At 42.3% G+C, this 24,503-nt stretch overlaps 1 protein-coding gene across 1 annotated transcript in view; it reads right to left on the bottom strand.

Annotated features, from left to right (window-relative positions):
- Positions 1 to 14,981, bottom strand: part of rpl21 (ribosomal protein L21) — a 374,380-nt gene extending 359,399 nt beyond the window's left edge. The window contains exon 1 of the mRNA XM_060826110.1: positions 14,970 to 14,981. The gene's annotated coding sequence lies outside the window, so the exon portion shown is untranslated. The remainder of the gene's footprint in view (positions 1 to 14,969) is intronic.
- Positions 14,982 to 24,503: the final 9,522 nt, after the last annotated feature.

The following is a 24,503-nucleotide window of genomic DNA, read 5'->3' as shown; positions in this document are numbered from 1 at the left end:
CTGGGAAGTACTCTGTGAACTCTTCATCCTACTATTACTATTTGTTGCAGGCCTCAGCAGCACTGTTTATTCCCCTGCACTCACCTATTCCCAATTTATTCTATAAATTTAGAAATTATATATTTGTGTCTACAGTTCAAGTCATTAACTTAATTGTAAACAGCATTAATCAAAACAGTGTTCCTTGTGAATTTCACATCCCACCTTCTGTCACTCTGAATCCTTACCCTATACTCCCACTCTCTATTTTCAGTCTTGAAATTAGCTACTAATTCATTCTTCTTATCTTCTGACTCTATACTCTCTGATCTTATTCATGAGTCTATTATAGAAAATAGAACATAGAACAGTACAGCACAGAACAGGCCCTGTAATGCCGACCACTGATCCTCATGTATGCTCCCTCAAATTTCTGTGACCATATGCATGTCCAGGAATCTCTTAAATGTCCCCAATGACCTTGCCTCCACAACTGCTGCTGGCAACGCATTCCATGCTCTCAAACTCTCTGTGTAAAGAACCCGCCTCTGACATCCCCTCTATACTTTCCTCCAACCAGCTTAAAACTATGACTCCTCGTGTTGTTCATTTCTGCCCTGAGAATTAGTCTCTGGCTATCAACTCAATCTATGCCTCTCATTATCTTGTATATCTCAATTAGGTCCCCTCTTCTCCTCATTTTCTCCAATGAGAAAATTCCAAACTCAGTCAAACTCTCCTCATAAGATAAGCCCTCCAGTCCAGACAGCATCCTGGTAAACCTCCTCTGAACCCTCTCCAAAGCATCCACATCTTTCTTATAATAGGACGACCAGAACTGTGCAGTCTAACCAATGTTTTATAGAGCTGCAACAAGATCTCACAACTCTTAAACTCAATACCCCTGTTAATGAAAGCCAAAACACCATATGTTTTCTTAATAACCCTATCCACTTGGGTGGCCATTTTAAGGGATCTATGTACTTGCACCCCAAGATCCCTCTGTTTCTCCACACTGCCAAGAATCCTATCCTTAATCCTGTACTCAGCTTTCAAATTTGACCTTCCAAAATGCATCATCTCACATTTATCCAGCTGGAACTCCATCTGCCACCTCTCAGTCCATCTCTGCATCCTGTCAATGTCCTGCTGCAGCCTACAACAGCCCTCTATACTGTCAACGACACCTCCAACCTTTGTGTCATCTGAAACTTGTTGATCCATCCTTCAATCCCCTCATCCAAGTCATTAATACAAATTACAAACAATGGAGGCCTAAGGACAGAGCCCTGTGGAACACCACTCACCACAGACTTCCAGGCAGAATATTTTCCTTCTACTACCACTCGCTGTCCTCTGTTGGCCAGCTAATTCTGTATCCAGACAGCTATGTTCCTCTGAATCCCATTCCTCCTGACCTTCTGAATGAGCCTACCATGAGGAACCTTATCAAATGCCTTTCTGAAGTCCATATACACCACATCCACAGCTCGATCCTCATCAACTTTCTAGTCACATCCTCAAAGAACTCGATAAGGTTTGTGAGGTATGACCTGCCCCTCCAGATGCTCTTCCAGATGGTCATAAATCCTATCCCTCAGATTCCTTTCTAACACCTTGCAGATGACAGACGTGAGACTTACTGGTCTGTAATTGCCAGGGATTCCCTATTTCCTTTCTTGAAGAGAGGAATTACATTTGCCTCTCTCCAGTCCTCAGGTACGACTCCAGTGGAGAGCGAGGATGAAAAGATCTTCGCAAGTGGCGAAGCAATTACATTTCTCATTTCCCAAAGCAGCCGAGGACAAATCTAGTCCTTGCCTGGCGACTTGCCAATCTTAATGTTTGACAAAATTTTCAGCACATCAGCTTCCTCTACCTCTATCCATTTCAGCATGCACACCTGCTCTTCAAAGGTTTCATTCACTATAAAGTTCGTTTCTTTCGTAAAGACAGAAGCAAAAAACTCATTTAGGGCTTCCCCTACATCCTCAGATTCCACACACAAATTCCCTGTGCTATCCCTGATCGGCCCTACTCTTTCTTTGACCATTCTCTTATTCCTCACATAAGTGTAAAATGCCTTTGTGTTCTTCCTAATCCATTCTGCCAAGCCTTTCTCGTGCCCCCTCCTGGCTCTCCTCAGACCATTTTTAAGCTCCTTCCTCGCCTTCCTGTAATCCTGTAGAGCTGAGCTTGACCCTAGCTTCCTCCACCTTATGTAAGCTACCTTTTTCCTTTTGACGAGAAGCTCCACCACTCTCGTCATCCAAGGTTCCTTTATCTTACCACTTCTTGCCTGTCTCAGAGGGACATATTTATTCATCACTCGCAACAACTGTTCCTTAAATAGTCTCCACATGTCTATAGTGCCTTTACCATGGAACAATTGTTCCCAGTCCATGCTTCCTAACTCATGTCTAATCGCATCATAGTTTCCTCTTCCCCAATTAAATATCCTCCCATTTTACCTAATCCTCTCCTTCTCCATAGCTATGTAGAAAGTGAGGCAGTTGTGGTCACTATCACCAAAATGTTTTCCCACCACAAGATCTGATACCTGCCCCGGCTCGTTTCCAAGCACTAAGTCTAGAATGGCCTCTCCCCTCATTGGCCTGTCAACGTACCGAGTTAGGAAACCCTCCTGAACATACCTTACAAAAACAGGTCCATTCAAATCTTCTACTCGAAGGAGGTTCCAATCAATATTGGAAAAGTTAAAATCACCCATTACAACAACCTTACTATGTCACACTTTTCCAAAATCTGCCGACCTATGCTTTCTTCCATCTCCCTGCTGCTATTGGCGGGTCTGTAGTAAACCCCTGAAGTGGTGACTGCTCCCTTGCTGTTCCTAATTTCCACCCATACTGACTCGGTAGGCAGATCTTCCTCGACATTGGTAACTTATGTAGCTGTGATACCCTCTCTGATTAGTAGTGCTACACCCCCTCCTCTTTTTCCCCCCTCCCTATTCTTTTTAAATGCTCTAAACGCTGGAACATCCAGCAACCATTCCTGCCCCTGAGAAACCCATGTCTCTCTTATGGCCACAACATCATAGCACCAGGTACTGATCCATGCTCTAAGTTTGTCACTTTTATTCCTGATACTCCTTGCGTTAAAGCAAACACACTTTAACTGATACCTTGGTTCCTTGCCAGGAAAATCCTTCCCACCAGCTGATCTACCTCTTGCTATTATGGGCACCTCACAAACTTCATTTGAAAAGTTAGATAAATTGTGCGTATTAATGGGTACATTGTCAATGGCAACAACTGTACTGTTCAAAGTCCACTTGCCAATCAGCACCTTTGATGTTCTTGTGAATTATGAGTGCAAGATAAAAATCTTCATTAAGTTTGTGTCTTTTTATCAGCAATACTCAAATTTTGAACTACCCAATAACTACTGTTGCTCATTCTCTTTATTTTCTGACCTGTCACTCAGCTTTGTGCTAGTATATGCTTTTTCCTTAGGTTTGATGTTTTCTATAAGTAATCAGGGATTGGGGAGGGTGGTGGTGGTGGGGTAGGGGGGTGGGGGGGGGTCCCTTTATTTTCTTCCTAGTTTGAATATATTTCGTCTGAGTATTCAAAAATATCTCCTTCATGTCTGCTACTGTATCTCTATTGATTTAGCTCCCAGCATAGTATGCATCTAACTCTGATGACACCAGATTATAGTCCAACATGTTTATTTAAAATCACAAGCTTTCAGAGTGCTGCTCCTTTATCAGGTGAAGTGACTTCACTTGACAAAGCAGCAGTGCTCCAGAAGTTTGTGCTTTTACATCAACCTGTTGGACAATAAGCTGCTTTCATGTGATTTCTGACTTTGTCCACCCCAGTCCAACACCGGCATCTCCATATCATGGATCTAACTCAGCTTGCTGTTTTTAAGTTTAAAATACTAGGCTTAGACCTTATACTCTCCAAAATTCAATCTTGTTGCGATCACTGTTACCTAATGGTGGCTTTACTCTAAGCTCTTGAATTAATCCTATCACATTACACAATACCAAGTTTAATATGACCTACTCTCTGGTTAGTTCCAAAATGTGCTGCTCCAAGAATCTATCTGGGGAAGTACTCTGTGAACTCTTTATCCTACTATTGCCAATCTGATTTTTCCAGTTTATATGTACACTGAACTCACCCATGATTATTGGCATCTCTTTATCACCAAGTACTCAGTATTTCTGCTTGTATACAGTGTACACTGTAGTTACCATTAGGGGGCCTCTTTACCCAGGTAGGAATCCCCCATGCTTATTATGCTAATAGTTTTAACTCAATTCCTGGATTTCCTACATGTTTCTTTCTTCACCTCCTTCATTATTAGGTGATCTGTAGACCACATAAGTGTGATTGGTAGTTTATTATCTTATATCTCCATCCATATGGAGTTTATCTGTTAGTTATGCTCTTTTTACTACTGTCCAATGCTCCCCTAAATAAACACAAATTCTCCACCTTCCTGTTTGCCCCTCTCTAGCTTTAAAATATAAAACATCTAAATATGTAATAACCTGAAATATTTAATCTTCTGCTCACATGCCAAAACCTAACCATTATATAGTATTAATTAAATTCACCAATCAGCAGGAAGTCTGTTAATTTAAGAACATAGGCCCCTGCTTGTGTCAAATAGTTATTGTTCATTAAAAAACATTAGCCAGTGAAATCTGATAATTAAACAGTAGATTGATCCATGGATGAATTATATTCAGTTAGAAGGACAGTTACATGAAACTGAAAACACTTAATGCAGTTAGTAAGTGATATTTGCTGTCTAGCTGGCAGTAAGGGAAACCATGGAATGATCGATGAGGACGGTAATTGTGTGGATCTATTCTGAGATGAAGTACAGGCTGGTGATTCTCTTTTAGGTTGAGCGCTGGTACATATTCCAATATGTTTGCAAATCTGCTTATGGGGCTTTAAATTTTGGCAACGTTTTGAAAAGTTAGATCAATTGTTAAAAAAGAAACCAATGAACCGGTTGGTTCCCCAATGTCAGGCGTCACGAGGCATTTCAAACACTGTGGCTAACATTCTGTAGTCAGCACTTTAACCTCTATGAATTAATCTGGATCAGTGCTGTTTTAATTCGGTATTTCCTTCTTCTTCCAAGCAGACTGTTATAGTGTGACAAAGTGATTCCCTAAATACTTAATATTTAATTCGCTTTTTAGAAAGTTCTCTCCTAGAGGATAATAAATCATGCAAAATACATGCACAGACCCCATTTAAGTTCAGCAGGAAGACCTTAGACAGTGGTCTTTCCCCTTTGTGCCTTAGCAGCAGCTGCCACAAGCTTTAGTGCATCCTCAGCAGGTAGTCCTGGACCTTGGAATATGCCAGTCAGCAACACTCAGCTGGGGACAACTCCTTGCTCTGGAGGACCAACAAGTTTCAAGCAGACCAAAGAGTATTTTTCACCAAGTTGATGGTTCTCTAAGTGCAGTCGATGTTTGTCTCGGTGTGTATCTCAGGGAACAGACCATAAAGCACAGAGTCCTATGTCATGGTGTTGCTCAGGGCCAAGTCTTGACAAAAACCATTGCATCTCTCTCTCTCCAGATTCCTTTTGCAAAGGCACATTCCAGAAGGAGATGTGTGACAGTCTCTACCACCCCCCCCACAGCCACTTCAAGGACAGTGTGTGGTGGTGCAGAGCGACTGGGCATACATGAAAAATCTCACAGATAGTGCCCTTCTCATCAATAGCCAAGCAATGTCTTCGTGTTTGTTGGAAAGTTCTGGTGATGAGGCATTCTGCAAAATGGATTTGACAGTCTGCTCAGGGAACAACCTGACAGGATCTACCTTTTCCTTTCCTCGGAACGGACTTGAGGGCAATACGTGATGCTGACCATGGATTGACTTACAGTCAAAAGTGTTTTTCTTTATAACTTTCTCCAAGTACATTATGTCTACAGGCCCTCTTTATGTAAATTAAGTTACTCCTTCAATGAAATTGTTTAAATGTGATTTTCCATTTAAAAAATCCTGTTGATTCTTGCTGATTACCTTGGGTTTTTCTAAGTACCCAGTTATAATCTCTTTAAAGACCAATATTATCACCTTCCCCTTGATAGATGGCAAGACACCTGGACTATTGTTTCTTGTTTCCTGCCTTCCCTCCCTTCTTGAATAAAAGGGTTATATATCCACATGACTATCAGATAGGGTGTTCCAGAATTTTGATCCACTGACAAAAAGCGAAATGATAATATGTCAGGATGATATGTAGAGGGGAACTTGCAGGTGGTGGTAGTGTCTCAGTGTATCTGCTACCCTTGGCCTTCCAGATGGTGGAGATCGCAGTTTGGGAAGGTGCTGTAAAATGAGATCAGCAAATTGATTCAGTGCATCTTGTAGATGGTAGACACTGCTGCTGCCATGTGTTAGTGATACAGCAGCAAATATGTCTGGTGGTGGATGGGTGGTGAGTGCTTTGTCCAATATGGTGTCATGGTTCTTTTGTGTTGTTGAAGTGGAAATCATTCAGGCAAAGGGAGAGTATTTTCACACACTCCTGAGTTGAGCCACAAACTGAATACTGCATTTCAAGCAGTGTCTTTAAAATAATTTAATTGTCTTGAATCTGGTGGTCATAAATTCACCTCCAGCCAGAGAAATCGGCCATAACAGAAAATCGGCTAAACTATATTAAACAGCAGCCAACTGCAATCCTTTACAGGGGACAATGGAAACCGAGATCAAAGAGATTACAAAGGATCATGGGGAACCTGTTACAACCAGCTCAAGGTTGTGTATTGGAGAAGTATCAATTAACCTTTCTGTCACCTTGACTTCCAGGCCAGTGTCCGAGTATGTGCACTTTACACCTTCCCAGCATGGCAAGTAGTGAAAGGTGTTGCATGATCCAATTGGATAATTTGAATCTAACTCATGACTCCATTGGTCAAAGGCCACTGAACATTTGGTGAGGTGGGATGAAAACACGTTCCTGGAAGTCAGCCTCTCAGCGTAGGCTCGCAGCAAGAGTCAAGGAGGAAGGTCGTGCAGCAACCCAAGAAGACCCAGGGAAGATTTGCTTTGAATTGCAACCTCACCCTTGTGCAAGAGAGCCAGTTTTATGACAGAGAGGAAGGAGATTCCAATGGCCCAGCTCACACGTCTATCCTTTCTCAAATGGATAGCATTACAGAAAAATTGAATATTGTGGGAATTTGGGAAATGCTCATCTTGCGTTTTCAATAAGGAATATATTGTTAATATAATTGAGTTAAGCCACAAACTGGATTCTGTGTCACTTTGTCCACTTCACCAACCAAGAACACTTGGGTAAAGTGTTTTAATACATAAACTGGTCAAAGTATCCAAAGCACAATTTCCACAATTATTTTAACCGCTATCCAGATCCTCATGCTTAATGAGAAAGAGTGTTTATAAAGCTACTAATTTTCAGCAAAATATCTAAATCAAAGATGATGAAACTTTTATACTTTTATGAGAAGGGTGCTGAATATAATTGAATTTAAGATGATAAAGTATAACAAATTCAAGCCTTTGATTTCGTATTAAAATGGATCTTATTTTCTCCTATACCTTTGAATTTTAAAATAAAAATCTCCTTGTGCTCGAGATACCTACCTGATTAATGGAACTCTTTCACCACCTAAGAAAAACAGAGAGAAGTGTATTATTTATCCTATTTTAAAATAATTAAATAAGTATTAATACTAATAAAAATAGAAAAGTATCCTACATAAACCTGTTCCATGGAATATTAGTGCCTACAGTGGAAGTAACAGTCTGTACAAGGTTTACTACCCAATCCTCTGATTTAACGGTCTGATTTATATCAAATACAATCACAATAAAGTTAACGATGTGAATCACAGAAGGAATGGCCCTAGAATTTTGCGACGGTTCCATGGTGTTAGTCATCATAGGCTTGGCATGAATTAAGATATTGCCTTCGTCTGGAAAGAAGCTGTGTTATAAAGGGCTCAGGAAACCCCCAAATCCATTCTAAAATTAATTTTGAATTGTTTTAATGTTATAACAAAGTGGAAACTCCCACTAGCATTTCCCAACATTAAAAGCTCCTGCCAGAAAACAGAGCTCTGCACCTGGTTTCAATTGACTGAATCATTTATCCTGTGCGCAATCAGGGACAATGTATAAATGCAAAACCACATTTTGAAACCAAAAGGTTGTTTCCAATATCAACAAAATATGTTTTGACAAGTTTGTTATGGAATTTACAAAAGACTTAGCATTGGAATATAACATTGGTAAAATTAATTTGCTTACACAATATGACATAGAGTTACACTGTGAAATTGGGTGACTTATCAGGAAAATTAAGTGCACTAGTATATATTTTTCCGGTTAAAGTATTGACATAGGGAAGATCAACAATGAACAGTGTATAATGCAGGAAGGTGCTTAACTATTGTAAGGTTTTAGTATTATACTGTACATTTCATGTTTTTCTTGGCTGATAGCACTTACACATTAGTTTATCCCTCTGCTGGATGAGCAAGGCAAGAAGCAATCTCAAACATGCACCAAAAAAAGTTGGTCTGTCGTTTTCTTCAAGCATGAATTGAGTTGTTATGAATTAGGATATCCACTTGCTGGTCCACCTGGAATAGTCCTGGTGAGTAAACAATATGAAGTTTATTGCATTACTGCAACAATGTACAAGTTACATGAATATGACCGACATTACCTCAGAGACTGTCAGGAGCTCACCAGCCACAGTCAGTCTCCTGCAAATTCCATTTTTATTCTGATGAATTCCCATGACAGCATCACAGTGAATGGTGCTTATTGCACTCAATGAAGTGTTAACACTTTTAGACCCTTACAGACACATATACAACATCTTGCCCCTTGTTGTTTATCTCTCATAATTATTGTACTACTAATTTTGAAATAACCAAGTTGGGAGAATGCACGGTCTTTCTTTAGTACTACTACTCAGTCGGTCAAACTTAAATTTAATAATTTTACTCAATTTCTGACACCGTAAATTGTATGTTTTATGACAAAGTAAGAATAAAAAGATCCATTACCAGATTTCTTTAATAAATGCAAAACGATTGCTAGTTATAATGGAATTCCAAAATGGCGAAAACTGGTCAGCAGAGCACATGTAGATGGGTCAGCAACATCACTTCACCACACGTAGCTTTCTTCACCGGGATGTGTAACACTTCTGTGAACATCATGATCTGTTTGCTCTGATGAGTTTTCTTTCTGCCAAAAAGAGTACCTCCCTCAACAAGTGATGCACACCCCTCATTTCATTCCCTCAAGGTTTTTAAACACAGAGACAGCTAAAAACACACCTAACCTGAAAGGAAATCACTCACAGAGGACCAGCCTGTTGCGTGAAGTGACCTGTTTCCAGTCAATATCTACAAGAGATACACTCAATTTCTGTTATTTTACCCACCTCCCACCAATGCTCCTTCTCTAAACTCTCACTACTGCCTGTAACATCATTTCTCACTCGCTCTCACCCATCTGAACTCCTGGCACCAATTACCCTGCTGCCTACTCAGTTGTTCAGAGCACCTCCTCCATCTGGACCTAAAGCAATAGCTGTGCTACCCACTTTCATCTCCCTTAATGTCTGCTTCTTTCTCATTTCAGGAGGGAAGTAGCCCCCAGTAGGAACGAAACAGTCAGATGGGTGATGGGCTTCCCACCATTTGGGCTCCTCACCCCTTATGAAGAAAGCATCCTGAATCTGACATCCTGAATCTGACCATCCCAAGTGCCTGACTGACTATGTCAAAATTCCTGCACTGTTATTGAAGGCTGCCCTTGACTTACTGTGCTGGGACCTCCAACAAAAGGCTATCTCCCTTGACTTGATTGGGGGGCACAGTGGCCCACAGGTTAGCACTGCTGTCACACAGCGCCAGGAACCTGGGTGCAATTCCAGCCTCAGGCGACTGTCTGTGTGGAGTTTGCACATTCTCCCCGGGTCTGCGTGAACTTCCCCGGGTGCTCTAGTTTCCTCCCACAGTCCAAACATGTATATGTCAGATAGATTGGCCTCGCTAAATTGCCATTAGTGTCCAAGAGTATATAGGCTAGGTGGACTAGCCATACGAAATGCAGGGTTACAGGGATAGGAAGGGGTGTGGGTTCAGATGGGATGCTCTTTTGAGGGTTGGTGCGGACTCAATGGGCTGAATGGCCTGCTTTCCACACTGTAGGGATTCTATGATTCTATGGATGCTGTCAATCATGACAAGCTTTCTCGCTTTGCATCAGCGCTAAACAGATTGGCATTACTACAGAATTGTGAGCCTGGTTTGAGTGGGCAAAGCACAAAGAACAAGGTACAGCATCCAGATGTGGTCAAAGTGAGAGCCTGCTAAAAAAGCAAAAGAATAAGACAGAGATATAGTCTGATGCAATCCAGGATCTGGATGTGTGTCCCTGAGTGCACAGTGTCCTTGCTGCAGGGTGTTTTAATGCTATTTGTTTTTGCAGCCCGAGGTGCAGCATTGAGGTGCAGATGTGTACAGTAAGTGGATCAAAGATGTACCATGATGGTTCTTACATGCTCTTCCATTTCGGATGACAATGTCCATGGAGATGGAGTCCGTATTGCCAATGCAACATGCCTAAATGTTGGTGCCTTTGTCCAATATGGAGGTCCTTTGGAACAAGTAGCCAGATGAAGTCACCAATGAGCTGCAATGTTTCCACATTGTAAATTTTCAGGTGTCTAGTAGCTCATGGCTGGCAGTAGGAGAAGAAGCTGCATATTAATGAGGTAAGATGTGCAGGTAATGAGTTCATTAACACGTAAAATCCTCCTGAATAGACCGCTCGCTGCTGCTGAGTGAGAATCTTGCTTCGATGCCCAGAAATTCATTAAAACCTGCAGCGGGTTATTCCCGACAGCAACGTTGGCCTTCTCACATTGTGCTACATTTCTTGCCGTAGACCATGGTATTCAGGCCACTGTAAGACTGCTCCCCCCCCCAACCTTTAATTCCAACAGAACTCACCTCAGGCGATGCTGCTTTTTGTTTAGGTTCCACCCTGAGCTTACGTCGCCCAGCAAAATTGTCTACCTGCTTTTTCTTGACCCTTTGTTACTTTGACCTTGACCTTTCACGGGAGATTGAGGTCAATAAAAATAAAAGCAAAATGAGTTCCTCCAACACTTTCTCTTTGATTTGAGAGGTCAGTACAAGTTCTGTATGTTTTAAAAAGAATTTTGAAAAAGAATCATATCAGACTCAAAACATTAACTGTGTTTCTCTCTCCATAGATGCTGCCAGACCTGCTGAGTTTCTCCAGCATGCTCTGTGTTTGTTCCAGCATCCATAGTATTTTGCTTTTATTTTTATTGTTATTCCTGCCTTAAATGTAGGACATACATTTAACTTGGCAGCCTTAGCTCACCTTCAAGCATAAGGGACCAGACTTTGCTGATAAAATTAGTGAGGCTAATAACGGTGACTTTTTTGAAATATAAATGGTACAACAGCTTCAGGGTTGTAGTAAATGCATGGTTAATTGCAAAAATCCAAAAGTGATTGTTCAAACTGTGCTTTGCCACCATTAGTTTCCCAATAAATCCACTTAGCGATCTGCTTCACTATGATATTGAAAGTAATGAAGTTGCTGAGTTTGCACAGTGGATGCAAATTAAAATTGTTGCAAAAATTTACCACTAAAAATTGGAATCCAACACAGCTCTTAACAAAGTGATAAATGTTAATGACTGTTAATCAACTTTCCTGGCACCATAGTTTATCAATTATAAATGTGGAGTCTCACTCCTAGTTTTTAATATTTTTTAGGAATATTTTAAACATGTGCAATTTATTTTATCCTTCCTGTTCATTCCTGTCATTTTGTCTCTCTTTACCAACCTTTTGTCTCCTAATGCAAACTTCCTTTCCCTTTCTACTTCTCTTTCTGTATCTGATTTGACATTAAATTCATCTACTTGAATTCACATTCCTTGTCAGTCCTTGTTTACACTTGTTAATTAAAAAAATATCATGTTGGTTGCACTGGGCATAATTTCAAAGGGGTCTGAGTGATGTGAGCAGTGGTGAGAAATATGGATGAATCAGATAAATGGGGGCTGTATTTCTCTTAAAATGAGTGAGAAGCAGGTATTAAGAGAGATGAAAGTAGGGGGCACAGCTGTTATTTCCTGGTGCAGGTGGAGAGGTATTCTGAGTTAGCTGGTAGGCAGCGCAGGGTTAGCAGTTAGTGCAGGGTTCGCGGTTAGTGCCGGGTTAGTGGTTAGTGTAGGGTTAGCAGTCAGTACAGGGTTTGCAGTCAGTGCAGAGTTCGTGGTTAGTGCAAGGTTAGTGGTTAGCGCAGGGTTACTGATGTCAGGGATTTGGGTGGCTGTAAGCGTGCGAGGGAAGTGGTTACAGGCAATAGTGAGAGTGGTCGAGCGTGAGACTTGGTACAGTGGCAGAAATAGTGTGAGTGAATTTTTGTCGGGAAGACGATGGCACTTACACAGGCAGAGTGAAGACAGTCATTGACCTTCTTCCTACAGTGCTGGGCATTCCTCCAGATGGCAGAGATTGGCAATATTAGGTCAGGCTGACAGCAACCTGTATTGTGGCTTCTTCTGCTGGTCCTGGTGAAGAGCAAGTCCCACCTCTGCACCAACCCATCCAGCAAGGTTGGGTGCCAATTACCCCAGTCTGCCATATCCAGGCCAATATGAGGAGCCATGCAGCCCTGCAATGAACTGACAATAGTTTGCCTGGGTACACACCAGGTTTTTAAAGATGGCACAGTCTTAAGGGGTGCCAATGAATTGAGGATATCCAGGGAAAGGCAATTTGCCCTGGATATGGCACATGGTAAGATGAGCTGTAATGAATGCCATAAAAACGGTGTTGTAATCAATAAGGCGTGTTTTGTAAAATACAATGAGAGAACCCGATAGACTTCACAGCAAAAACATTCCAATAAACATGACACAACTCAGATTAGCCAAAATGTAAGATTCAACTCATTGTTTCTCAAGTTGCATGTACACAGTTTCTAATGCTTCTCTTTTATCAGTTTGCAGTTTCAGCAAAAGTGTAGGTAGACCCACAGTACTGTTATGAAAAGAGTTCAAAGATTTTGACCCATTGGCACTGAGGGAATAATGCTATCTTCGCACTCAGGATGGTGACTGGCTTGGAGTTGGTGTTGTTACTTTCTAAAGGGTACACACTACTACTACTGAGCATCAGTGATGGAGGGAGCCAATATAATGCCAATCAAACAAGCTGAATGAGTCAGGCTACTTGAGTGTTTTTGGAGTGTGGGAGCATTCCATCACACTCTTGGCTTGTGCCATGTTTATAGTAGAAGGCTTTGGGGAGTCAGGCGGTGAGGACTCCGAGCTGCTAATCTCCTCTTGTAGCCACAGTATTTATATGGCTATCTGTGAAGAGAGAAAAATAGTCAATATTTGCATTCTAATATGGCTCTTCTTCAGAACTGATGAATGATACAATGTGACTGGAGAAAGGCAGACACATCAGAAGTGTTATTGTGGGAGGTTACATCATCAGAATCGATGTAGCAGAGATTAAGAAACTTGGAGGATGGAACAGGGTCCTTAAAGGAAGCTGGGTGTGAGGAAATGTACTCATGGTAGCTGTGGGAGTCAGTTAGCTTGTTGACAGAATGCTTATTCCCAGAAATAGAGTTAAAGAAGTTGAGGAAGAGAAGGGAAGTGTGACAGCTGGATCATGTAAAAGTAAGAGAAGGGTTGTAATTGGAAGCAAAGTTGAAGGTTTCCAGGTACAGGCTAGAGCAGGAAATGGCATTGATACAGAAATCAAAGTATCAGAAATAGAGTTGGGGAACATGACCTGATATTTGAAAGTTGATGCAGTTCCTTCAACTAATCGATGAATGTGTACACATTCGGGACAAACTGAAAACTGAACTGGATACAGTGGACAGACTTGAAATGATTAATTATATCGATGAAATAAAACACTTTGTTGCAGCTTATAACTGCTGTAATCAAGAAAGAGGGTGCAATTAATTCCTTTTTGGATTTGAGATGATTAAACCAAGTACTCAAGAGGCAGAAGATGTGGCAAGGTTCTTGATAATTACTCTGTATTTGTCTTTACAATGCTGTCATTCTAGTCAAAAAAGGGAATGAGGAATATTAGATAAAGTAGTATAATGTGAGTGAAAGTACTGGAAGAACTGACATTCAGGAAGGTGGAGAAATTGGCAGAGCGGGATGAATTGTGTTCCAGCTTGTTAAAGGAAACCAAGTAGAAAATAATGGATGCATTGAGGACTACTTTCCAATCCTTAGTAATTACAGAGTGCAAGGGGTAGGCAATTACATGCCAATCTGTCTGACTTTGGTGGTGGGCAAATTATTATATTCAATTCTGAAAAGCTGGATAAACTGATTAACCAGAAATACTCAACATGATTTTGTTAAAGGGGTTATGATTTTCGAACTGAATTGAAATTTTGAGGAACAACTACAAAGTATTTATGAAGGTAGTGCAGTGGATGTTGGCTCCCTGGGTTTTAATGAAACAAATAACAAAATCCCACATGGCAGACTGGCCAGAAAATTTCTCCTCCCTCCAACACATCCCAGATCCAACCATCCAATTTGGCACTGCCGTCTTGACCTGCCCCACCTGTCCATCTTCTTTCCCACCCACCCACTCCATCCTCCCCACCGACCTATCACAATCACACCCCCATCTGCATTCACATATATTCCCAGCTACCTTCCATCCCAGCACCACCCCATCTCTCCTATTTATCTCTCAGCCCCTTCCCCACAGCCCATCCCCCCAACATTCCTTATGAAGGGCTTACGCCCAAAACATCAACCCTCCTACTCCTCGGATGCTGCCTGAGCTGCCATGCTTTTCCAGCGCCACACTTTTCGACTCTGACTCTCCAGTATCTGCAGTCCTCACTTTCTCTCAGAAGAATAAAAGCCAATGAGGAGGGAGATCCAAGATGGCGGCGACCCAGCAAGCCTTGGTCCTTAGTACTCCACCCAAAACTCGGGCAAAGTGGGCTACCTGCCTCGACTACACCTTCCAAACCATTCAAAATAACTTTTACCTAATTTTTTTGGTCATTCTGCAAGTAGCTTGAGTAGTTTAGTGGAGTGCTAAAATGACTAAAGGAAAGAGTGCCCGCAGCTCGCAGAGGCAGGAACCCCTCCCACATCCCTCCAGCAGCACAGAGAAGCCTGCGGTCACCTTGGGGGACTCACCTGTTCTCTGTAATTAACAAGCTGCAGGAGAAGATCGATGTCTTCATAGACGAATTTAAGTCCAAATTGGAAGCATTCTCAGTTGCGCTGCAAAAGCACAACCGAGATATTGAAAAACTCGAACATCGCATTGGAGGGGCGGAGCTAAAGGCCGCGACCTCGGAAGCTGCTGCAGAGTCAGCCGTGGGCTGGGTCCGGACTCTCGAACAATGAGTCCAGGCCTTAGAAGAACACATCGACGACCTCGAGAATCGGTGTCACTGAGAAAATATTCATTTGCTGGACCTTCCCGAACGGGAAGAGGAAGGCCAGCTTGCAGTCTTTTTGGAGCAGTGGCTCCCTCAGACGTTGAAGCTGGAGTCTGGGTCAGGCCAAGCGTTGGTGGAGTGGGCCCACCGGGTCAGACCAGTGCCCCCGCCCGATCCTGTTCCAGCTTCAGTGTTACAGAGAGAGGCAAATGCTCCTAGAAGCCTCCAGAACCCTCGGGAAGGAATCCCAAGCCATGACATATAAGGGATTTAGAGTTATGCGGTTCCAGGATTTCTCCCCAGCTTTGGTCTGCAAGAGGAGGGCGTTTGATGAAACGAAGAAGCGTCTAAGGGACTTAAACATCCAGTATTCCTTGTGTTATCAAGCGATGCTGCAGTTTAGCCACAAAGGATCTGTCTATAACTTTGGATCGCCAGAGAAGGCCAAAGAATTTTTGGACTTTCTTAAATAGACTGTAAGAATTAATCCATGTGGTTAATGATGCTGTTTTGCTTCCCCCCCCTCCACCCTCCCTGGTTTACCTCTTTTTTTCCTTCATATTTCCTTTATTGTTTAATATTGCCTCCGGGGTTAGAGAGGGGGTCTTATTTGTTCTCCAGTATGCAATTTCCCTTTTATTTATATAGGCCAGGCGGTTTAGTTGATTCATGTGGGGGAGGGCGTTTGCTTTGCCCTTCCTCATTTCTTTCTTAGAGCGGGGTTTTCTTTTTCTGTTATTATGCTTAGTTATTACTAGCTGAGATTGTAACTTTCTAGTTTTATATGCTTATACTTGGTATTATCTTTACTAAACGGATCTAGGTGTTGGTGTGGGTGGGGAGGTGGGGAACTCACTTTCAAATTTAGTTTTATAGTACACTTGAATTTCTTTATTTTACTATGTGGTGCCTGGGTTGAGGGTGGGGCGCTGGTTGAGAGAGGATATAATGAGTTTACTGACAGGAAGCAATGCCCCCTGGGAGCAAGGGGGAAAATCTCCTTTTAAATGTGTTTTATTTTTTTTATTTAGAAATAGTTTTTCACTATATTGGCGTGAGTGCATTAAAGAATTTATATTTTTGTGAATTTTCTACGGTCTATGCTCAGTATATTTTGGGTGGGGTTCTTCCTCCCCGGGGGGGTCTCGGACTTGCCTGGATGATCATGGTTAGTCATTCAATTAAGTGGTGCACCTGGAATGTCAAGGGGAGTAATTCACCAATCAAAAGGAAGAAAATACCACCAAACCTCAAAAAAGAAAGGGTTGATACAGCTCTCTTACAGGAGACACATTTACTGGATAAAGAGAACTTGAAATTATAACAGGAAGGATTTGATCAGGCCTTCTTTTAATCTTTTAGCTCAAAAAGTAGGGGACTAGTCATCCTCATTTGGAAGAACCTTCCTTTCAAAATCTTAAGTCAGATAAAGGATGAATCTGGACGGTATATACTGATCAAAGCCCTTATAAATGGAGAGGAGTATGGGATTTTGAATCTTTATTGTCCCCCGGCACACCCTTTCAAATTTATAATGGAAGCATTCTCCAAACTGATGGCTTTCGGGGCTCGTTACACAATTATGGGAGGAGATTTTAATTGTATTATGGACCCGGAGGTAGACAGGATACCCAAGAGTACTGCGGGTATATCTCCTAGATCCAGACAATTGGTGAATTTGAATCAGGAGCTAGGATTAGTAGATGTGTGGAGGTGCCTTCACCCGCAAGGCAGGCTTTTTTCTTTTTATTGTAATCTACATAAGTGTCACACTAGAATTAATGTTTTTTGCTCCGTCTACCTTTCTGAATTCCATACTATCCTGCAAAATAGGAAATATTATAATCTCTGATCATGCTGCAGTGTAAATGGAAATCAAGACTAGGGACAATGAAACGACCCCCATGACATTGACGTAAGGATTCTTTCTTAATGAAGGATAGTAAATTCATAAAATATTTTTCTCAAGAATTCAAAGCCTTTTTGGAAATTAACTCCGGTACGGCCAGTAACCCGTTGGTGATGTGGGAGACCATTAAGGCCTATGCGCGGGGTCTGATCATTTCATAATCGGCAACCCAGAAAAAACAAAAGGGAGAACAACAGTATCTACTCGAGGCTCGCTTGAAGGCAGCTGAGATAGCGTATATTGATACGCCATATGTTGCTAAATTTCAAAGGATTACAGCCCTTAGGACAGCCCTGAATACTGCACTTCCCCAAACGGCAAAGAGGGAAATATTATTTGCAAAGCAACGATTATATGAATGTGCCGATAAGCCTGGTAGAAACCTAGCATATCTTGCAAGGAAAATTCGGCCCCTCAAGCTATCATGTCCATTAGGGAAAATGCTGATACTTTAACTCATGATCATAAACGGATCAACACAATCTTCAGAGAGTTTTACTCTGATTTGTATAAATCGCAGGATTGTGAAGGCAGAGCTAAGAAAATTGAGTCCTTTTTTTAAAAGCCTGGCCTTTCTGGACTTAACCCCGGAACAGACGTGGACTTTGAATGTTCCCCTGACAACCCAGGAAGTACTTGATGCAATCAAGCAGCTTTAGAGTGGTAAAGCACCTGGCCCAGATGGATTCCAGGTTGAATTAGAGTCATAAAGTCATAGAGATGTACAGCATGGAAACAGACCCTTTGGTCCAACCCATCCATGCCGACCAGATATCCCAACCCAATCTAGTCCCACCTGCCAGCACCCGGCCCATATCCCTCCACACCCTTCCTATTCATATACCCATCCAAATGCCTCTTAAATGTTGCAAATGTACCAGCCTCCACCACTTCCCAGGCAGCTCATTCCATACATATACCACCCTCTGTGTGAAAAAGTTGCCCCTTAGGTCCTTTCTATATCTTTCCCCTCTCACCCTAAACCTATGCCCTCTAGTTCTAGAGTCCCTGATTCCAGGAAAAAGACTTTGCCTATTTACCCTATCTATGCCCCTCATAATTTTGTAAATCTCTATAAGGTCAACCCTCAGCCTCTGATGCTCCAGGGAAAACAGCCACAGCCTGTTCAGCCTTTCCCTATAGCTCCAACCCTGGCAACATCCTTGTTAATCTTTTCTGAACCCTTTCAAGTTTCACAACATCTTTCCGATAGGAAGGAGACCAGAATTGCACACAATATTCCAACAGTGGCCTAACCAATGTCCTGTACAGCCGCAATATGACCTCCCAACTCCTGTACTCAATACTCTGACCAATAAAGGAAAGCATACCAAATGCCTTCTTCACTATCCTATCTCCCTGCGACTCCACTTTCAAAGAGTTTACAGGAGTACTGGCTGGTCCACTTATAGACATGTATAATTACTCATATGGTCAGGGCTGCCTCCCCCGTCCCCTCATTGAGAGAGTTGAAAATCTCTCTCATTCTCAAAAAAGGAAAGACCCCAGAAGATTGCGCATCATACAGACCAATATCTTTGTTGAATGTAGATTTTAAAATTCTTTCTAAAACATTAGCATTGAGGTTGGAGAGGATGTTACCACATATCATAAAAGAGGACCAGGCGGGGTTTATCAAGGGTCGTAGATGATCTAATACTATTACAAGGGTTTTGAATGTGATTCAAGTCTGTCATCAGGAAAGAATACCGGGAATAGTAGTCTCGTTGGATGCGGAGAAGGTATTTGACTGTGTTGAATGGTCATACCTGTTTTATACACTGGAAAAGTTCGTTGTCGGAAAGGTATTCACTAAATGGGTCTCAATATTGTATAATGACCCCAAAGCAGCTCGGACAGCTTTAGTGTGGTTGGGGCTGCCATCAGGGTTGTCCTCTCTCACCGTTGTTATTCACACTAATAATTCAGCCACTAGCGGAAGCTATATGGGATGATTCTAATATAATGGCTCCAAGGGTTGGTATGGGTAAACAGAAAATTACCCTTTATGCAGTTGATGTTCTCCTTTTTCTTAGTAATCCTTTGATGTCCATGCCCCGCCTAATCCAAGTAATTAATTTATCTTGTGCGTTCTCAGGTTACAAAACTAATTTCACAAAATCGGAGGCCATGCCAATGGGCGGTCTTGCTAGTATGTCCCACTTATCGGCCGGATCTTGCTTTCCCTTTTGGTGGTCCCTGGTGGGTTTTTTATATTTAGGTATTTTTATCACCCCAATATTTGGCCAGTTGTATAAAGTCAATTTTGTACATCTGTTGGAGAGGATAAGGCAGGACCTTCAATGTTGGGGGGATCTTCCAATATCTTGGTTAGGCAGAATAGCTCTAATTAAAATGAGTATCTTGCCCCGTTTCCTGTACCCTATGAGTATGCTCCCTGTGATGTTACAGAGGACGGCAGTGCGCAAACTATATGGTTGGTTTGGTTCTATCATTTAGAATCATAGACAGCCCCTTATTAAGTTAAAGAAGCGGCAGCTTCCACAAGCAAGGGCAGGGCTGGATTTTCCAGACTAGGAATTATCAGCTGAGTTCTCTATTAAGCTACATAGCTGATTGGGTCTCGTGTGACCTGCAATCAATCTGGATGGGCATCGAGGCCTCTCGAGCAAAATATCCCCTGATTAATCTCCTATTTTTAGATAAAATGGAAGTCATTATGGACCATTGTAAAAACCCTATTAGATCAAACACAATTAAAGCCTGGAAGATGATGCGGCAAAACGAGGGCAACTCACAAAAAAGCTTCCCTTATACTCCTATAGTGGGAGCATGGGGTTTTCAACCGGGGCTCACAGACGCCGCATTTAAATGCTGGAGGTCCAGGGGTATTCCTTGCTTAAGGGATCTGTTCGATGGGGAGGTTATTGTGTCTTTTGAACAGCTACACCAGAAATTTGGACTCCCTAATGGAGACCTCTTTCAGTACTTCCAAATTTGAGATCACATACAGAAGAAGACTACGTTATTAGATTGCTCTTATAAATCAGATAGGGAACAAAGAGTATTGTGGCCAATGTGTTTACCCTCAGCCAGCACTCTCTATCATTCATTACATAACAAAATATCGGAAAACATGGAAAGATTGTTTAAAACATGGAATCAATAATTGGGGTTGGAAATCTCTTCAGAAATGTGGGATGACACCTGGGAAAATGCCAGAAAGATCTCTATTTGTCATAGAACCCAAGTTATTCAATTAAAGATACTCTGTGGGACTCATATAGCACCGGAACGATTGGCAAAATTTAGGGCAGCAGCATCTCACACACTGCTTATGGACATGTCTCAAGATTCGCAAGTTCTGGGTCAGAGTAGCAAATGCTCTGACAGAAATCTTGGGAGCAGAAATTAAGGTGGATCTAGTATCTCTTGGGTTTTTCGAGCCTGCCTTCCCTGGATGTTCTCCATTCTCTCCTTTTGTGCAAGGAAAAATATTTTAGTAAACTGGGTAGCTGAGGGCCCTCTGGGACTTTCGAATTGGTATAGGTTGGTCATGGAATGTATTCCCCTTGACTTCCTTACAAATATGATGCACCAAAAAATTGAATTATTTTATAAAATATGGCAGCCCTTTCTGAACTGTATAGATACAGATATTTCTGCCATTTTGTCAAGGGCTTTTATCTAGTAGTGGTAGCGGTTCTGGCTGTTTTGGGGTCCCCCGGGGGAGGAGGAGGAGAAGGAGGAATCCCGTATGAATGTGGGTTTTATTATGACTTGATGTTAATTCATTCTGGGCATGTACCTCATTATTTAATTATTATGTTATCCTTTTTTAAACTTCCTTTTGAGTAATGTAAGATATTTTATTATACGTTCTGGTTAGTTATAGGTTAGATTTGTAGTTCTTAAATTTACCTGGACCATCTCTGACACCTCCCTCCCCTTCCTGGACCTCTCCATCTCCATTAATGACGACCGATTTGACTCCAACATTCTTTTCAAACCCACCGACTCCCACAGCTACCTGAATTACACCTCTTCCCACCCTACCTCCTGCAAAAACGCCATCTCCTATTCCCAATTCCTCCGCCTCTGCCGTATTTGCTCCCAGGAGGACCAGTTTCACCACAGAACACATCAGATGGCCTCCTTCTTTAGCGACCACAATTTCCCTTCACAGGTGGTTAAAGATGCCCTCCACTGTATCTCGTCCACATCCCTCCCACCCCTCCAACCTTAACAAGGACAGAACGCCCCTAGTGTTCACCTTTCACCCTACCAACCTTCGCATAAACCAAATCATCTGCCGACATTTTGGCCACTTCCAAACAGACCCCACCACCAGGGATATATTTCCCTCCCCACCTCTTTCTGCCTTCCACAAAGACCGTTCCCTCCATGACTACCTGGTCAGGTCCACGCCCCCCTACAACCCACCCTCCCATCCTGGCACCTTCCCCTGCCACCGCAAGAATTGCAAAACCTGCACCCACACCTCCTCCCTCACCTCCATCCAAAGCCCTAAAGGAGCCTTTCATATCCATCAAAGTTTTACCTGCACATCCACCAATATCATTTATTGTATCTGTTGCTCCCGATGTGGTCTCCTCTACATTGGGGAGACCGGATGCCTCCTAGCAGAGCGTTTTAGGGAACATCTCTGGGACACCCACACCAATCAACCACACCGTCCTGTGGTCCAACATTTCAACTCCCCCTCCCATCCTGCCGAGGACATGGAGGTCCTGGGCCTTCTTCACTGCCACTCCCTCACCACCAGACGCCTGGGGAAAGAACGCCTCATCTTCTGCCTTGGAACACTTCAACCCCAGGGAATCAATGTGAACTTCAACAGTTTCCTCATTTGCTCTTCCCCCACCTCACCCTAGTTCCAAACTTCCAGCTCAGTACTGTCCCCATGACTCGTCCTACCTGCCTATCTTCTTTTCCACCTTTCCACTCCACCCCCCTCCATCCTGACCTATCACCTTCATCCCCTCCCCCACTCACCTATTGTATCCTATGCTACTTTCTCCTCACCCTCACCCTCCTCTGATTTATCTCTGCACCCTTCAGGCTCTCTGCCTGTATTCCTGATGAAGGGCTTTTTGCCCGAAACGTCGATTTTACTGCTCCTTGGATGCTGCCTGAACTGCTGTGCTTTTCCAGCACCATTCTAATCTAGATTTGTAGTTCGTTGACTGTTCTGTTTTCTTTATCTTTTCTCTTTGTTTGCTATGTTTTGGCCAGTATTTATTTAATATTTAATTGTATATTAATGTTTGTATTTGTGGGTATTATTTTGTAAGTTTGTCATAATATGTTATAAAAAAATTTCCTTTTTCTTCAATAAAAATATCTATAACAAAAAGCCAATGAGGGACAGGAGAATGTGATGAGTTGGATCAAAACTTGGATCGATGTCAGAAAACAAAAGGTATTGCTGGCAAATGGGACTAGATTAGGTTAGAATATCTGGTCGGCATGGGCAAGTTGGACCAAAAGGTCTGTTTCTGTGCTGTACATCTCTATGAATCTATGACTGTACTCCAGAATGATATCAATGTTTTGGTAGAGTGGACAGAAAGTGCCAAAGGAATTCCATTTAGCGAAGTGTGAAGTAATACATTTGGCAAGCAAAACCCAGGAATCTGAAATCAATGGGAAGGTTTTGAGAGAGATAGAGGAAGTAAAGGCCTTGAAGTGAATGCCCACAGGTCCCTGAAAGTGGCAGGATAGGTAAATAAGGAAGTAAAGGAACTATATGGAATGCTTGGTTTTATTGGACAAGGTACAGAATATAGATGAATGTAGAATACAGGAAAGAACTGTTTTCCATAGCAGACTGGTCAATTACCAGGGGACACAGATGTAAGGTAATTGGTAGAAAGAGTAGAGACGATAAGGCGGAAAATGTTTTCATTCAGATAGTGGAGAATATCTGCAATTTGCAGCCAGCTTGGTGATGGAGGCAGTAACCCCCAACTCAACTAAGAAGAACATGGATTTGCACCCAAAGCGCTAGAACCCGCAAAGCTATGGAAAAGGTGTTAGAAGCTGGGATTAGAATGGGCAGCTATCTTTTTCAGTTAGCACAGATATGTTGGGCAGAATGGCCAAGGAGTCCAATGGCAAAGAGTCTCATGCTTCAGGTTGTACATTTGTCAGAAATATTTTTAAAATGTGCAGTTTTTCTTTTATTTCTCTTCATGTCACTTTATTTAAACCGTCTCACTCATTGCAATGTTTATATGCCACTTTGACAGACCAAACACCTCATTCAGCTTCCTACATTATCAAACTCACCAAATAAGTTAGATGCTGAGGAAACTTGACATGGAAACAAGAGTAGGTAGAATGAGCGTCATGTTGAGGGCCTACTCAGGGTATTAGAGTCAGAGTGCTCTTTACATAAGGGGTGAGGAGTTAAATGTGTACCGTGACTCTTTCTCCCTTACTTTTGGCTGTCTCCCTCCTGGAAATGAGAGAGAGAGAGAGAGACAGTTCATAACGAAGATGAATGTGGGTAGCACTACTATTACTGTTGGTGCGGTGATGAGTTATAACAACATGACTGAGGAGGCAGCATTGAGGCCATGCAGGGTTAGTGACAATGAGGATTGTGGTAGATAGGAGAAAATGAGGAAAGAGGCAATGATGAGAGTGCAGAGCATGCCCTTGGTGGGATTTGGTTACAATAGCACATATAGAGTGAGTGTGAGGTATCAGAGAGAAGATAGCAGCACTTCTAATGGTGGTCACTGATTTTCTTCCTGTGGTGCTGTGCATTCCTCCAGATGGCTGATACTACACTGATCCAGATGGCGACATTTGACCCAGCTGGCATGGTCACCCCATCCAGCAGGACCTCCAAGACCATGCCTGCAAAACTACAATTTGCTATCTCATGGTCCAGCATATTCCCCACTCTGCCATTGCCAACAACCCAGGGGATCAATTCTGGTTCAATGAAGAGAGCAGGAGGCCATACCACGAGCAGCATCAGGCATAACTAAAAATTAGGTGACAACCCAGTGAAGGTATAAAACAGGGCTACTTACACACCAAGCTGCATAAGCAGAATGCAATAACCAAGTTATTTCAGTACAGTTATAACACTGGCATCTAACCAACAATGTAGAAAA

The sequence above is a fragment of the Hemiscyllium ocellatum genome, chromosome 6 (assembly GCF_020745735.1).
Source record: "Hemiscyllium ocellatum isolate sHemOce1 chromosome 6, sHemOce1.pat.X.cur, whole genome shotgun sequence".
Taxonomy (NCBI): Eukaryota; Metazoa; Chordata; class Chondrichthyes; order Orectolobiformes; family Hemiscylliidae; genus Hemiscyllium; species Hemiscyllium ocellatum.
The sequence above is the reverse complement of the archived record's forward strand: the minus strand, read 5'-3'. Positions and strand labels throughout refer to the sequence as shown.